The sequence below is a fragment of the Martes martes genome (genome assembly GCF_963455335.1).
Source record: "Martes martes genome assembly, chromosome: 14".
NCBI classification, from domain to species: Eukaryota; Metazoa; Chordata; class Mammalia; order Carnivora; family Mustelidae; genus Martes; species Martes martes.
Window position 1 is genome coordinate 39,777,705 of NC_137902.1, and position 17,636 is coordinate 39,795,340.

A 17,636-nucleotide genomic window follows, 5' to 3' on the forward strand; every position below is an offset into this window, starting at 1 on the left:
TTTCTGTTTTCATTTCATGTTGTAAAATTGGGGAAGAGGCATATGGTTTAGAGAGGGTAAGGAATGGGGAGAAAGAAAAAAGACTGAACATGTAGAGGGTAAAATATCTTCCTCCACTGGACAGATTTCCTTTTGCGCCCTGGGCAGTGTTTGCCAACAGTCTGCTGGCATGTCCACTCTTCAGCCTTTTGTTGGTTTTGCTTCCCCACGAAGATGCTGGGAAGGTGCAGCAGAGGAAGGATGTCTTGCTTTCTGCCAAGCATTTATTCGTTTATCGCTTCTTTGAGTACTTTCTCTGGGCTAGATGCTGGGGCCTGGGTAAAAGACTTATATTGGAGGTGAGTTCAGAGGGTTGTGAGAGTCAAGGAAGGCTTCCTGGAGGAGGCTCAGTTGGGCTGAGCAGGGAGCCTTCATGCTCGGGAGGTGAATGGTTGGGTGTCCACTTGTAGCACACATTGCCCCTTCCTCACTCTCAGTGTAGAAAGACTACACACGGGCTGATGAAGACCAGGTGCCGAGATCCTGAACTGAGGAAAGCCAGCCTCTCGAGACGAGGGGTCCAAACTCTATAAACGTAAGAACCGATGCTGGGTAGTAAAATGGCATTCGTGGAGCAAACACAAGCTTTACATGAACTGTAATAAGTTCAGAGGGCAAGGAGGACATTGCTACTATGAAGCAGTAACACCTATTTTTAAAAAACGACTATTTAGATATTTAGAAAATACCAAATATTGCCAAGATAACTTCAGTGGATGTTCTGAATAGCGGAAGGGACACAGCTGAAATGAAAATATTACATTTGGAGATAAGGCCAAGGAATTCTCCAAAGAATGTAGAACAATGAACAAAGACGTATTTAAAAGAATGCTTTAAAGAGACCTGGGATATGCATAGATCCCACAGTTCTGACACGCATGGGATAGGGGTCCTGGGAGGAGAAAGTATGGAGGAGTCTTGTGATGGAAATGTTCTTGGACAGTACAGTGTCAGAGTTGTGGCTGTGACATTATGCTATAGTTGTGCAAGATGTTATCATTGTGGAAACTGGATAAAGGCTACATGAGATCTATTTCTTACAACTGCATGCAAATGTACAGGTATAACAAAAATAATTTCATTAAAAAATGAATTGTTTGCTCCCTGTTATCAAGTTGTGAAAACTCCTTATAGGATTTGGGTATAAGTCCTTTATCAGATACATGTTTTACAAATATCATCAGTCTATGGCTGATATTTTAATTTTCTCTAATAGTAAAAGACTTTTATTTTCATGGAGTCCATTTTTAATGGGTTGCATATTTTATGTCCTGTAAAAAATTGTTCTTTAACCTGATGTCACAAAGATTTTCTCTTAGACCATAGTTTTATTTTTATTTATTTTTTAAAAAAGATTTTATTTATTTATTTGACAGAGAGAGAGAGCACGGGTAGGCAGAGCAGCAGGCAGAGGGAGAGGGAGAAGCAGGCTCTCCACTGAGCAGGGAGGAGGATATGGGCCTCGATCCCAGGACCCTGGGATCATGACCTGAGCCCAAAGCAGCCACTTAACCAACTGAGCCACCCAGGCACCCCTAAACCATAGTTTCAAATTTAAGTCTATAAACACACATTTTGAGTTACTTTGCAGGTGGTATGAAATAAGGGTCAAGTTTTTTAGTATTTTCTATATGATACCCAATTGATCCTGTATCATCTGTTAAAAAGACTGTCCTTTATTCATTGAATTAACTTTGCAACTTTGTCTATGTATAGTCAATTACATAGCATCAAGAATATGAAAAGATAAGTAAGACTTAATGTATACTACTGATAATTAAAGTAGATCTAATAAATTGAGAGTTCTACCATGTTCATAGATTAGAAATTTTAATATTGTTAAGAATCAGTTCTACCCAAATCAATCTATATTCTGTACAATCCCCACCCAAATTAAACTGTTTTATGGAAATTGACAAGTTGATTCTAAAATTTATATGTAAATACTTAGTTCAAAGAATACTGAAAAGGAAGAACAAAGAACACTACCTAATTTGGGCTTGTCATAAGCTATACTAGAAGTCTGCTGGGATTTTGAATGGGATTCTGTCAAATGTGTATATCAATTTCAGGAAAAAACCTCCCAATCCATAAATATGTCCTATATTTATGAATATGTTCTATATCTATGTTCCATTTATTTATATTTTTATATTTTACTCAGCAGTGTTCTGCAGTTTTTCAGTGTACAAGAATATTATATACATAATTAAGTTTATCTGTGAAATTTTTTTTAGCCATCAAAAATGGTATTAGAGTTTTTTGATTTGTACTTTTTCATTGTTTATATTGGAATACAATTTATTTTTATATGATGTGATTATGCTTATTCTAGTGGCTTTTAAAAATAGATCTTGGATTTTTACAAAGATAATCATGTCATCTGCAAATAGAGTCTTATATCTTCCTTTGTAATATTTACACATTTTATTTATTTTTCTTGCCTTATTGCACTGGCTAGGGCCTCCTGGAATAATGTTGAATAGAAGTTATAAGAATTTGCCTTATTCCTGTTCTTAGAAAGAAAGCATTTAGTCTTTCATCATTAAGCATGATGTTAATCAAAATATTTTCTTGGGTACTTTTTATCAGGTCAGCAAAATTTCTTCTATTCTGGTTTGCTAAGAGTTTTTATAAGGGAGGGATATAGGACTTCAGCAATTCTTCCCTCATTTATTGAGATGATCATATAATTTTTTTCTTAGTCTGTTAATATGCTAGATTGATTGACTTTTGAATATTAAGTCAATTTTGTATTCCTGGAATAAGCCCATTTTCCCAGGATATGTTACCTATTTACATATTGATGGACTTGATTTGCTAAAATTTTGGTTTAGGATTTTTGCATCTGTGCTTTTGAGGGATATAGTTCTGCAGCCTTCTTTCTTGTAGTGTCTTTGTCAGGTTTTGATACCAGTGTTCCATCATCTCTTGCTTTCTGGACGAGATTGTGTAGGTATAGCATTAATTCTTCCTTAAATACTTGGGTAGAATTAACCAGTGAAGACACTTGGGCTTGAAGTTCTTTTGTTTTTGTCTTTGTGGAAAGGTTTAAACTATGGATTTCATTTATTTGGGAGAGGGGAGAGGAGGAGGGGGAGAGGGAGAAGGAGAGAGAGAACCCCAAGTAGATACTGCACCGAGAACAGAGCCTGATGTGGGGCTCCATCTCACGACCCTGAGATCATGACCTGAGCAGAAACCAAGAGTTGGGCGCTTAACCAACTGAGCCAGCCCATGAATTCAATTTCTTTAATAAATTTAGGGCTACTCACATTATCTGTTTTCTCTTGAGTGAGCTTTGGTAGTTTGTTATGAGCTGAATTGTGTTCCCCACAAATTAAAATGTTGAATATTTGTTGATATTTCATATGTTGATAAAAATATGTTCATAAAAATATGTTGATATTTCAGAATGGGACTATATTGAGAGATCTGGCCTTTGATGAGATAATTAAGTTAAAATGAGACATTAGGGTGGGCCCCAATAAAATATAACTGGTATATTTATAAGAAGAGGAGATTAGGGGGTGCCTAGGTGGCGCAGTTGGTTGAACGACCCACTCTTGGTTTCAGCTCAGGTGGTGATCTCGGAGTCCTGGGATCAAGACCCACATAGGGCTCCAGTTCAGCTGGGAGTCTGCTTGGGATTCTCTCTCCCTCTCTCTCTCTGTCCCTCCTGCTTGTGCGCGCATGTGCGCACACACGCACACACACACACTCTCTCTCTCAAATAAATAAATCTTAAAAAAAAAAAAAAGAGGACACAGGTATAGAAGAAGACCATGTGAAGACATTGGGAGAAGGTGACCATCTATAGGCCAAGGAGAGAGGCCTCAGAAGAAACCAACCCTTGATCTTGGACTTCTAGCCTCCAGAGTTATGGAAAAATAAACTTATATTGTTTAAGATATCCAGTCTTGGTACTTTGTTACGGCAATCCTAGCAGAGTAATACAAGGTCTTTTAAGGAATTTGTCCATTTCACCAAGTTGTTGAACTTACTAGCATAAAATTGTTGATCAAAATGCAAAGCAAAACTACAACAGATGTCATCTTACACTCACTAGAATGGCTATCATTAAAAAAAGGAAGGGGTGCCTGGGGGGCACAGCTGGTTAAAAGTCTGACTCTTCATTTCAGCTCAGGTTTTGACCTTAGGGTCGTGAGTTCAAGCCCCATGCTCAGCTGTGTGCTCAGCACAGAGTCAGCTTAAGACTCTCTCTCCCTCTCCCACTGCACCCCCCAAATACATAAATCTTTAAAAGAAAAAAAGAAAATAACAAGTGTTGGCAGGGATGTGGGAAAATTAAAACCCTTGTGCATTTTTGGTAGGAATGTAAAATGGTATAGCCATTGTGAAAACAGTATGACAGTTCCTCAAAAAATTTAAAATAGAATTGCCATATGATCTAGTAATTCCATTTCTGGCTATATAATCAAAAGAATGAAATCAGGGTCTCAAGGAGCTATTCATACATTCATGTTCATAGAAGCATTGTTCACAGTATCTAAAAATGTGACAGGACCCCAGAGGTCACATAGCTGGGATTTGCATGCAGTTGGTTGGGGTCTGGTATTCTTATCCTGAGCCACCGAGCCACTGAATCACACTGCCTCCGGACTCAAGAGCATTTTCATACACTTGACTGAACCTTAAGACAGTGCAGGGAGAGCTAAGAGAGCTCAGTCCATGGTGCTTGTTTAATGTCTGACCAGGTCGGTCAGTGTGGGGCCAGTGGGGCTCACTAGGTTTCCTCCATACGTGAGAAGTGAGAGGAGATACTGTGAGCTGTTTTCATTTTGAATACCCCAGGAAAATTTTGCCATAAGCAGGAATTCTCGAACGTTGGAGGCCAGAGTTGAACTGTGTTACAAATTGTCTGCCTTCCATGCTGTTTGTCGCCTTTATTTCCAGCTGAAGTGCAAAATGAAAATACCCTGCAGCCACTTCCTTCTCAGAATCACGGGGCCCAAAAGAAAGGCCAAAGAAAACAGATGCTGCTGCTTTGTTTCAGAGGATCTTAAAAACCATACTTCATCTTTTTCTCGATGGGAAAAGAATGTATGTCCCTTGAACAAAAATAGACACTCGGGATCATAATAAGGAATAGTAAGACGTCACATTTACTGATGGCTTATCAGTATGGCCGATGGCTTATCAGTGTGCCAGGACCCCACCGCTCCTTAGAGTCTTTCATTTGTATCCTCATACTAGTCCGATCAGGAAGGTGTTATTACCTCTCCCATTTTCTCAATGAAAAAACCGAGGATTGTGAGGTTGAGTAGTTTTTCATCCATACAGCTCCTAAGAGGAGGCTAGCATTCACACCCAGGCTCTGAACCCCCACCCTGAACTCTGCCTATGGTATTGCTGACCAAAAAAAAAAAAAAAAAATTAGCCATGTTTTCTTTTTTCTGTGCTCCAAGTCTGTAAAATGGTACACATATTTCTATCTGATCAACCTTCAAAGCATTTTCTCCATCCTGTGTGCCCAAGGTTGTCTTGTTCAGGGAAGGGATTGGGGGGCACTTTTTTTGTTGTGGCAAGGGGAGATTTAATTTACACAGCAACCACTTGGGGCCCAGTCAGAGCTGGGACAGTGGGGGGATCTGTAACCAGGGGGGACCCCCAACCCCTTCCCTTGAAGGCCTGTTCTAAGTGTCTGGACAACCCAGGGAGTTGTGCAGAGGACTCTACAGTCAAAAGGAGATTTGGAAATAAGGCTGTCCCTGAAGTTGGGGAAAGCCCGTGCCCTGGAGAGGGCTGCCCAGCTGGATCGGGGGCCACCTTTTGCTGGGATCTCACAGCCGATTGAAACATGTGCTTTAAACAACAAAGGGGCCATCCGTGCTGTGAGTCTACATGCCGGGGCGGGCATAACTCATGTTATGAGCAAGTCAGGCTGTCTGGAAAATAGCCACAATCACGGTGACACACTGAACAACAAATTGGGGAACGCGCAATTTTCCCAAACATATCAATGTTACAATCATTTTTCTCAGGAAAAACGCCACCACACATATTGCTGTACCTTTACCCAAAGCCCTAACGTGTTTGGACACCTTCTCATTTAATGAAGCAGAGCCGAGTGTTCTCGGCCCCCTCCATTGCCTGTCTCCCTTGTCCGTCAGCACCCGGCTTGTCCACACCAGCCGCTTAGCCTCATCCGGATTGTACAGGCGGAGTGGGTTTGAGGCCCGACTCTGCCCCCTGCCAGCCTCGTGGCCAGGAGCAAGTTCCCTCACCCTGTGAAATGCTGTTTTAAAAAATCTGGATAGCAAGTCTCATTAGCTCCCAGGTTGCTGAGAGCTCATCAACATCCATGATGAGCACCGTATGGTTTCCTCTCTTAAAACAGGTACCGCAGCGAAGCCTCAAGGCCTGCGGTCCTTGTTTGCCTGGAAGTGCAACAAGGGAGGAGTCTGCCGCCTGAGAAAATAGAAAAGTGTTTGCTTCTGTAGGGGGGAGGTTGCAGAGCCCTTGGGAGTTGAGGGGGAAGGAGGAGGAGGACGTGCCAGGCCAGAGGGGACAGAGAAGAGCCTTGGGGAGTACAGACACGTGATGAAGACTTCTGAAGTCATTGTTGTGGGGTACGTGACAGAAGCCTTCCCCTCTGTCCTAGGGAAGCTTCCATTAATTCTACTGTGCGCATGGTCCCCCCTGGGTGAGTGGGTGTATTTGGGAGTGCCCTAAGAGGAAGATAAAGTGAGTGACAAGTCAGCTGTTGCAGAGGTGGGAAGGCCAAGTCCCACACTGGAGGTCCGTGTGCCGGGAGCTGCAGGGAGCTGCAGGGAGCTGCCCCAGGGCCTGGCTGAGAGGTGACCCAGACCCCCCAGCTGCTCTTAGGTGCTATAGCCTTGGCTCTTTTTCCGAGTACCTCCTGTTGTGTTTGGTGGCTGAGCTGGTGAACACCATTTTGGTTCCAAGTGATAGGGATCCAAACTCGCACTGACCTAAGAAAAGGCAGTCCCTGTGGCCTGGGCGTGCTGTGCTCTGATTCGCTGGCCTTGAGTTTCAGCTGCCACAGAGCAAAGAGGGGCATCCCAGTTGGACCCCACAGGCTAAGGGCAGGGGAGAAGTGGGTTCCTCAAACAGCAGAGCTATTAACTGGAGGAAGGGGGCAGGGAGGCAGCAGAAGTGAAAAGCCACTATTCCCCACAAAGGGGAGAGCCAAGTCTCCTCGGCCCCACAGTTTCGGAGATTTTCCAGACACCTAGAACCTAGGAAGACAGTTTTCTCCAGCAGGTCAACTGATCCCCAAAAGGACATGCTAAGAAATCGTCAGCAACCAATCCTGTGTCCTAATAAGCACTTTTTGCCAAGGCAAGTTTTTTTTTTTTTTTTTTAATTTCTACAGAAAACCACTGAGATACTATTAGGTGCCTTGGAAACATTTTTCAGAACAAGGGAAAATAGACGTCTCTCCTTACGAGAAGGCACACATGATTTGAATGCTAGGGGGCTGCCTGGCTTTGGTGCCACTCCAGGGCTTGCTTCAGAAACTACAGCAATCAACAAGTAGTTTGGATATTTTTCCCCTGTGAATTGTGGTATTTAGCTCTTTTAGCTCATTTAATACAGTTCCCCAGTGATGCTGAATTCCTAATGAGTATTTAAATGACTGGAACATTTTAAAGACAAGAATCAGTCAGTCAAGCCTTGGAGCCTGATCACCAGCTGCTCTGAGTCTCCTTTGGTGTTACTTAGGCTCTCGCTTAATTTTGGTGAACTTTGAAGTGTGTTGCACAAACCTGGTTAATTTCACATGGGCCCTTTCACTAGGTTAGTGTTGTCATCCACTGTTGTGGAAGTAGACTCCCAGGAGGCCTGTTTTGGAAAAAATACAGCAGTAGCTTGAGGTCCATTCCAGCAATGAGGGGGTGGAGGTGGAATGTTTAGGCTCGGGGTCCTATGGGTGAGCTCTCTGTGCCCAGGCGCAGCCACCTCTTGCCCGTGTTAAGACAGCCCTCACCTCTGCTGGGACTCCGTCTTCCCACCCAGTAAGAGACAATACTTACTGTGTAGGGCTGTAAAGGAGCTCACTTTTTTGCCTTTTCTTATTTATATTGTTTACTAACAAAATAGCAAGTGCTCATTGTAAAAAATTCAAACAACATAGAAGTATATAAAGTAAAAGGGAAACTTTCCCTCCTGTTTACGTTTCTCAGGGAAACCTGGTGAAGGGTCCTGATGTACTTGTACTTGTGCAAGTGTGTGTGCGCACACTGTACACACATGGCACAACTGTCCACATGAGTTCACACGAGTCCATACGATACACACATCTTTGCAAGACAAGCCCCTACAGGTAGATATACACAGTATCTTGTTCTTTTTAAAATTATTCAACTAGTTTGGCGGAAAGAGACAAGTGACCTTTTTCTGGCAACAGTTTTATGGATGTATGATTCACATGTCATACAATTCACCCATTTAAGGTGTACAGTTCAATGGTTTTCAGTTTATTCACTGACCTGTATAGCCATTACCACAATCAATTACAGAATATTTTCATTATGTCAAAGAAACTCCATATGATATCACACCCTTACTCCTCCATCCTGCTGCCCTATGCGGCCACTAATGTACTTTTTATCTCTCTAGTTGCTTTCTCAGACAGTTCATAGGAATGGAATCATATACGATGTGGTTGTTTATAATTGGTGTTCTTCACGTAGCATAATGTTTTCAAAGTTTATCTACATCGTAGTGCGTATCAACACTTCATTCCTTTTTATGGCTGAACAATATTCCGTTTTCTGGACACACCACATCTTGTTCATCTGTTTATAGGCTGATGGATATTTGGATTCTTTCTAACTTTTGGTTATTATACATAAGTATGCTACGAACATTCATGTACAACTTTTTGTGTTGTAAAATACAAAAAACATATGTTCTCATTTCTCCATCCCAGGACCCGGGATCATGACCCAAGTCCAAGGTAGACACTTAACCGACTGAGCCACCCAGGCGCCCCTTGACTTTTTGATAATAGCTGTCCTAATGGAAGTGAATGATATCTCACTGTGGTTTTGATTTGCATTTCCTTGATTACTAATGATGAGTATCTTTCCATGTGCTGTCAGCCATTTGTGTATCTTCTTTGAAGAACTGTCTACTCAAATTCTCTGCCCATTTAAAAATTGGTTTGTCTTTTTGTTATTGAGTTATAAGAATTCTTTATGTATTCTAGATACAAATCCTTTAACAGGTTTATGATTTTAAAAAAATGTTCTCCAAGTCTGTAGGTTGTCTTTTTACTTTCTTGATGGTATCCTTTGAAAGACAAAAGTTTTAAATTTTGATGAAGTCCAATTTATTTTTTTTTTCTTTAACTGCTTGTAACATCACTTTTGGTATCATATCTAAGAAACCATTGCCATATGCAGGTCATGAAAACTCACTCCTATATTTTCTTCTAGGAGTTTTACGGTTTCAGCTCTAACATACAGGTCTTTCATCCATTTTGAGGTAATTTTTGTATATGGTATGAGGTTAGGATCAAATCTCATTCTTTTGCTTGTGGCTCTCCAGTTGTCCCAGCACCATTTCTTAAGGGAATGAACTTTTGGGTCTTTCTCCATATCCTGAATTCTCTCTTTAGGGCCTTTCAGTTGATTTTTTTCTTCCAGTTAATTCTTGTTTTTCATGTCTCCAATGACCCTCTGCTGTGCTAGGCTCTGGCACAGAGCCTCTTCTCTGTTAATCTAAACCTAAGTGCTTTATTTTTTAAAGGGCAATTTTTGAAAAAATTTCTATTTTCGAGTAGGTAATATCATATATACAAATTTAAATTTAAATACAAATTTAATAGGTAAAAAGGCTGTGTGATGACTTTCACTGCTATCCCTCTGTACCCCAGGCCTCCTAATCCAGACGTAGCTACATCCTGCTTCTTGGTGTTTTATGCACATGTTTACATATGTATGTGTATATATACGTTTATACATAGGTTCTTTCTCTTTTTTTCTCAAATTGTAGCCTAGTATACATACTTTTCTGAGTCATACGTTCCATGATTTTTTTACTTAAACAATGTATGTTGGAGATCCTTCCATTATAGTATTCCAAAGATCTGTCTTTTTCTAGGACACGCAGGACTCCATTGTATGAATGAAGTGTGTGGTTTATTGACTCTGTCCCTTGTGAGTGGATGTGTTGTTATGATAAGCCATCCTGTAAAGAATTTTCGTACATGTAGAAACTCATATGTGTGAATGTGTATCTTTAGGATCAGAAGAATCTAATAAGTGAGGTTACACATCTTTTCCTATGTTTAAGGACCCTATGTATTTCCTTTTCTGTGAATTGTTTCTCCGTGTCCTTTGATTTTTCTCTGTTGGGTTTCTTTTTTTTTAAAGATTTTATTTATTTATTTGACACACAGAGAGAGAGAGACCACAAGTGGGCAGAGAGGCAGGCAGAGAGAGAGTAGGGGAAGCAGGCGCCCTGCTGAGCAGAGAGCCTGATGCAGGGCTCGATCTCAGAACCCTGAGATCATGACCTGGGCCAAAGGCAGAGGCTCAACCCACTGAGCCACCCAGGCGCCCTTCTCTGTTGGGTTTCTGGTCTTTTTTCTCATTGATTTGTGGAAGCTCTGTTTAGATTGAAGATACAAGTTGAAAATACTTTTCACTATCTGTATTTTAACTTCAGTATTATTTGCACTTTTTAAAAACCACAAAATTGTTTTTGTTCTTATGGAGTTGAATTTATCTTTTGTGTTCTTCTCTGTTTTTGGGTTTTGAGTCACTTAAAAAGGCCTTCTTGATTCCACAAATATTTCAAGTTTATGATTTTATTTACTACATTTAAATAATGGACCCACCTGGAATTTATTCTAGATAAAGCTGAGTAGGAATCCAGCTTTTGTCCAGATGGCCACCCAGTTGTCTACAACAATTCTAGAAGAAACACTCTTCTTCTCCACTGATTGGAAAAGCCCTTTCTCATACCCTACGTTCCTCTGTTTGTCTATTTCAGATTTCTATTCTATTTTTCACTACTACTTTTTTTATATTTCAATATAAACTTTATAATCAGTTCTTGTTTCTAAAAAGGCCTGTTGGCATTTTAATTTAATTTAACATGACATTTATAGATTACTTTAGGGAGAGTTGATGTTTTATGATGAGCCTGCCGGTAGCCTCCAGTAGGAGGTAGGAGATACGAGGAGAGAGCTTTTGAACTTCCTAGAAATATTCCCAGAACTATGACACTCAGCTTGTCACAAGATCGGGCATGATGAGCCTCCCAGGATGACTGAGTCCCCTTTAATGCATCTAGCAGACATCCTGTGAGCGTGTGGCTTTGTGCCCACGTGTGGGTGAAGCTTTACATTAGCTGTTCTGTCTTCTTAATAATAAGATGTTTTAGTGCATGCTACTGCTTGGCTGAACATCCCTATTTCCCTGTTCCTTTTGCAGCAAGGTTTGGCCATGTGAATGAAGGATCCTGTGGGGCTTCTGAGAATTCTTCTTAAAAGGAAGGGGAGGGGCACCTGGGTGGCTCAGTCGGTTAAGCCTGTAAGCGAGTCTGCCTTCAGCTCAAGTCGTGATCCTAGGGTCCTGAGATGGAGCCCCGTGTGGTTGGGCTCCCTGCTCATTGGGGAGTCAGCTTCTCCCTCCCCTTTACCCCTCCCCTGTGCTTGTGCTCCTGCTCAGGCAGGGGAAAACCCCTCTTCTTGCCCCCTTCTCTTTCCAGCTGCCTGCTGCATGACCTGGTAGCTGCAGGAGGCTTGATGCTAAGATGTTGGGGCGATGAGGTCGATGGAGTCGGGGCAACCACAGCCTGGACTACTGTATTAGTCAGGCTTCTCCAGAGACACAGGACCAAGAGGAGATATATATGCATTTGTGTATATATATATATACACACACATACATACATATACACATTATATTTTTATAATATTTGTGTATAGGGGCGTGTGTGTGTGTGTGTATATATATATGTAATGTATGTATGCTCATGATCTATATATATATTGGGGGGGAAATGTATTATTATTTTTTAAAGATTTATTTGACACACAGAAAGGGACAGCAAGAGAGGGAACACAAGCAGGGGAAGTGGGAGAAGGAGAAGCAGGCTCCCTACTGAGCAGAGAGCCTGATTCAGGGCTCGATCCCAGGACCTCCTAAGCTGAAGGCAGACGCTTAATGACGGAGCTACCCAGGCGCCCCCCAGAAAAATGTATTATAGGGGATTGGCTCCCAGGTTTAGGGAGGCCGAGAAGTCCCACGGTCTGCCCTCTGCAAACTGAAGACCCGGGAAAGCCGGTGGTGTAGTTCAGTCTAGTGTGGAGGCCTGAGAACCAGGAGAACCAGAGGTGTGAGTTCTAACTGAATTGCCGCCCAAGACTGATGTCCCAGGTCAGAGAGTTAAGGGGGGAGGCTGCATTCTCCTTCACCCTGCCTTCTGTTCTAGTCAGTCCTTCTGAGAAGGGACGAGGCCCACGTACATGGGGGAGGGCAGTCTAGTTTACTCAGTCAACAGATTCCAGTGTTAATCTCAACCAGAAACACCCTCACAGACACCCTCAAAATAACATTTAGGCAAATATCTGGGGACCCTGTATCCCGCCAAGTTGACTCATAACATTAACCACCACAACTTCTGGCTTCTCACTGGTTTCAACCACTGTTACTTTGGGTTTTTCTTCGATGTGTTGCCGAACTTGATTCCACTCATCAGGAGCACACAGGCAAGAAGAGAGTCTGGATGGAGGATCTCCTCCCACAGAGGCGTGGGGAAGGCAGCAAGCCTCCTCAGCAGAGAGCACCTCATGGTAGGAGCCACCGGCGAGGCTGTACCCAGTGCCTCAGGCCAGACAGGGGAGAGGTCAGGGAAGGCTTCGAGCAGGGCTGAATGGGTAAGGGGGACCTGAAAGTTAGGCAACAACATTTTATCAGCCAGAGAACACAGCCTGAGCATTTCAGGAGGAGAAAGAAGCATGAGAACGGCAGGAACAAGAAAGGCGTGGTGTATGTTCCAGAACTGTGAGAAATGTAGGTAACCAGGTTGGGTGTGTATGGGCTAAGGTCTAGGTCCGTGGTAGGACTTAAAAGGTGTGAGAAACCATAGTGAATTTGGGGTGCGACTTGGAGTAAATAATGATTGTAGTTCAGAAATACAACTTTAGGTTTAAAATGAAAGTTAATGGAGAAAGAGGCACTTTGTACAACATTTCCAGCTGGAGTTCTCCCCACCTAGTCTTCCCCATATAGGACATGTCATGTCAGTGATGGAGCTTCACCTGGCTGCAGGCTCCTCCCTGCCCTGGGGAGGGTCAGCAGTTTGAACAAGGCTGAAATCTGACCCAGCTTTAGTCAGGTACGGCCTTTCCGTCAGCCCTCCTCCTCTGTCCTCAGAGGAACTGCTGTCTGCTGCCCTGGGCTAGAGTCTACCGCTTCTGCCAAGGGAGGAGCACCTGGATTGATTTTTATCCAAGATAAAAGAGCTACTAATAGAAGTGTGTGTTTTTGTTGTTTTTTTGTGTTTTTTTTTTTTTTTTTTTTTTGATAGAGAGAGAGAGCATAGGTAGGCAGAGAGGCAGGCAGAGAGAGAGGAGGAAGCAGGCTCCCGGCTGAGCAGAGAGCCCAATGTGGGGCTCGATCCCAGGACCCTGAGATCATGACCTGAGCCAAAGGCAGAGGCTTAACCCACTGAGCCACCCAGGTGCCCCGAGAAGTGTGTGTTTTTAATAAACAGATATACATAGAGAAGGGCAAGTAATTTTTATTTTTAATTTCTTTTTGTATGCATAACCCAAATGCTGCCCGACTCTTCTTGGTTCCTGGGTACAACTGAACTGTTAGCAACAAAAGGCCAAGTTTGCTCAAAAGTGTCTTCCTGTGTGGCTAAGGACAAGGGCCCTTCAATGTGCCCCCTTCTCTGGACAGGAGTGATGGGGGGATGATCCCCAATGGTCTCCCACACTGTTCTTTTTTCCATAGGGAGTCACCTCCAGCATGTTCCGAGGCCACTGCCTTCCAAGGCCTCTGCTGCTGCTGTACACACCTGGGGGGATATGCCCTTCCCCCTTTAAGCCTCCTTGCAGCCCAAGAGTAGACACAGACTGAGAAGAAGAATCGATTCCTCGCCACACATCACAGCTCAGATGTCAAGAGCTCACTGGAGGCTCTGGGATCATTGGTCACATTCACGGAGTACCAGCCGCAGGCAGCTTCCCAGCCTAACCCCCAACCTGCCTTTGTGCTCCAGAGGCCAGCTTCTCTCACACCCCAGGAGGATTCCCAAGCCCTCCTAGTGTCTTTGGAATCTGGGAGGCTCAGAGGGAGGAAACATTCCATCTCACCTGTCTTCCTATCCCTGCATGGCATGACTGAAGGAGGGCAACTCCATTCTCTTCAAGGGGGAACCCACCTCTCCCTGTAGGGATGTGGTCTTTCCCTAACACCCCAGTCCCACGTTTCTCAGAAAGCAGTTGGCTTTTGTGCCCTGGATTCAATAGAGTCATGTGTTAAAATGCAGATTCCTGGGACTCATCCCAGACTCATTAAATCAGAGCATAGGAGAACATCAGAGACTACAACATCAGCACACTCCTTTAAGCAGTCAGAAGATTTTGGTCCTAAATATTATATGTTGTGGGCTTGAGTAATACAGCTGGACCTAATACTCCCATGGGAAGCAATGGTTGGGACTTACCATTCCCCTTAGGTTTCTGGGTCTCCACTCTTGACCTCTTCTGAACAGCCACTCAAACAGGAACCCATACTTTCAAAAAGGCCCATCCATAATCATGCAGGCACCTAGAGTCTACTACCTATCTCACTTCCCAACAGGAAAGGTGATGTGGGGAAAGTAGCACTGCCTACAGCTGGGCCCCCTTGTACCCGATCACAGAGAACAATAAGGCTTTTTAGGCACTCAGCTTGTCAAATGTCTTCATTTCAGAGATCAGCAAACAGCGTCTTTGCTTTTCATTTGCTTAATCAAATAGCAGGGTCAAGCTGTTTCACAGGGACTGGAGGACTGTGGGCCTCATGTGAAGGGTGACCTCGTCTCTTATGGGGAAAATAACAGCCAGACTGAAGGGATAAACTGGTGGGGTTTCAGGCAACCAGGAACTGGTGATTATTCTGCAAATGGGCCTGATGTGGTAGTCTCAGTTTTGCTTATTGCTTTTTGGTTGGCACTGTGTTTTTCAAAAAGTCGAGCCCGTGCTTTAAAACCAAAAGTTTCAAATAAAAATCTAGATTTCCACTCCTGGAAAACTTGGAACGTTGATCCCAAGGGGTCTGCCTGCTTCTGCACAGTGTGGGCCCCTCTGGGCCTCCCAGCCCTCACGCCCACAGCGTCCCTCACACCGCTGCTGCCTGAGGTCGCCGTGCCGCCGTTAGCCCTCTTGTTTCTTTTTACCTTCTTAGTGCCACTCAGCCTGTGCTGTCCCAACTGTGGCCTCCGCGGGCTGGGTGGTGACCTGTGGCCCCCACGAAGGAGAATTCAGGACTCTCTTCCTTTCAGGACATCAGCTCACCGCCAGGACTGGAGAGTATAACCAAATAACCACAGATCGACTCTTTTCCTTGAAATGTTCAAACGATTTGGGAAGGACATTTCTCCAGGCTTTATGCCAGCCACCTGGGCCAGTGTTTGCTTGTCTTTCACCTGGATTTGGTCACCCGTGTATTTCTCCCAGAAGCATGTTCCCCATAGGGTGTCCACACGTCCCCCGAGATTTTCTCTCCCAAAGCACGGGGGATTTGTGCATCAAACCCCAGTATTCCTTCGGGATAGGTGTCTGTGGGAGGAGACTTTGCTCATGAGGGTGTGCAGGGTCCTTTGGGCGTCCCCCTCCCCCATACTCACTGCTCAAGTGTCCTGGCAGCTCACCTTGGGAACTGATTTTTCACACAGTTCTCTTAGATATGTACTTGTCCTGTATTGTTTGTCAAGGTTTTAAGGGTGAAACCATCAAGAGAGCGGGGATAGCCAGCCAGGCCCCCAGGCAGCAAGGCCAGGGAGGCTCCTACAAACTTCATTCTTTTTGCATTTTAAAACTAGAAGAAACAGGCTTAGAGAGTCTGAATTTCACTTCAAATAGCTAATGAATTAGAGGGTATGTTTCTAATTTTATTAGAAGATAGGAAAGATGACCCCTCTAAAGAGACACTTTCTTTCCACATTCTCATGCCACACAATGAAATTGATCTGACATCTTAATAAACTTAAAATATGAGTTAATTAAGTGACATTTTAAAAGCATTAAAAGGCACCTGGATGTCTAGCTTGCTGAAGCACAGAGGGCTTTTGCCTTCAATCAGGAGCAGGCCATGTTTCCTGTTTCTTTGCAAGGAGACAGATGTTCAAGAAGACATAAGACAGAGGAAGATGAAGAAGCATTTGGGCACATTTCTTTAGACTGAAAAATGATTACATTTCCAAAGAGAAAGCTCTGCTTAATCAATGACAGAGAAGGGCTAGGTTATATGGACGGATGACCTCTATATCAAATTCTTGATTTTTAAAAAAGATTCTATTTATTTATTTGATAGAGAGAGACATCACAAGTAGGCAGAGAGGCAGGCAGAGAGAGAGCGGGGGAAGCAGGCTCCTCGCTGAGCAGAGACCCGATGCGGGGCTGGATCCCAGGACCCCAAGACTATGACCCGAACCGAAGGCAGAGGCCCAACCCACTGAGCCGCCCAGGTGCCCCTCAAATTCTTGATTTTTTAAGAAGATTTTTCATTTATTTGAGAGGGAGAAAGGAAGAGAAGGAGCTGGAAGGAGGAGCAGAGGGAGAGAGAGAAGCACACTCCCCGCTGAGCAGGGAGCCTGACTCAGGGCCCCTGAGATCAAGACCTGAGCTGAAGGCAGACACTTAACCGATTGAGCCACCCAGGCGCCTGATTTTATTTTAAATGTTTATTTGAAAAGCACACTCGGGGTGCCCAGGTGGCTCAGTGGGTTAAAGCCTCTGCCTTCAGCTCGGGTCATGATCCCAGGGTCCTGGGATCAAGCCCCACATCGGGCGCTCTGCTCGGCGGAGAGCCTGCTTCCCCTACCCCGTTCTCTCTGCCTGCCTTTCTCTCTCTCTCTCAAATAAATTTTTTAAAAAATCTTAAAAGAAAAGAAAAGAAAAGAAAAGCACCCTTAAGCCCAACACATACACACTCAGCACAAAGTAGAAATTCCATCACTGAAAACATCTACAATATGGAAGAAATGAAGTCCTGCTGCCCCCCCCCCCCCCAAGCTGACTAACCAGAGGTAACCCTGTGACTTTTTCTGGTAATGCTGATTCATACCTCATTTAACTCTGGTTGAAACTGGAGCACGGCATCCTGGGCACAGGCATTTCCCAGAAACTTTGTGCGCTTGAGTTTATCTTAGAATCGTGTACAATCTTGCTTTACCTGCCCTTCTGCTCTGGTCAGGGAGGGAAGGAGAGCAGGTTGGAGGGTGCAGCTCTGAGGGCATAAAGATGGGCTGGGTTGGGGTGTGTCAGGGGAGGGCAAGGCCACTGCCTGGTGGAGCTCTTGCTCAACACAGGGGCTGCAGAGCCTGAGAAGGGGCCACAGTCCTTGGAGCTGAAGTTACTGCATCGAATGCAGATGGGAAAG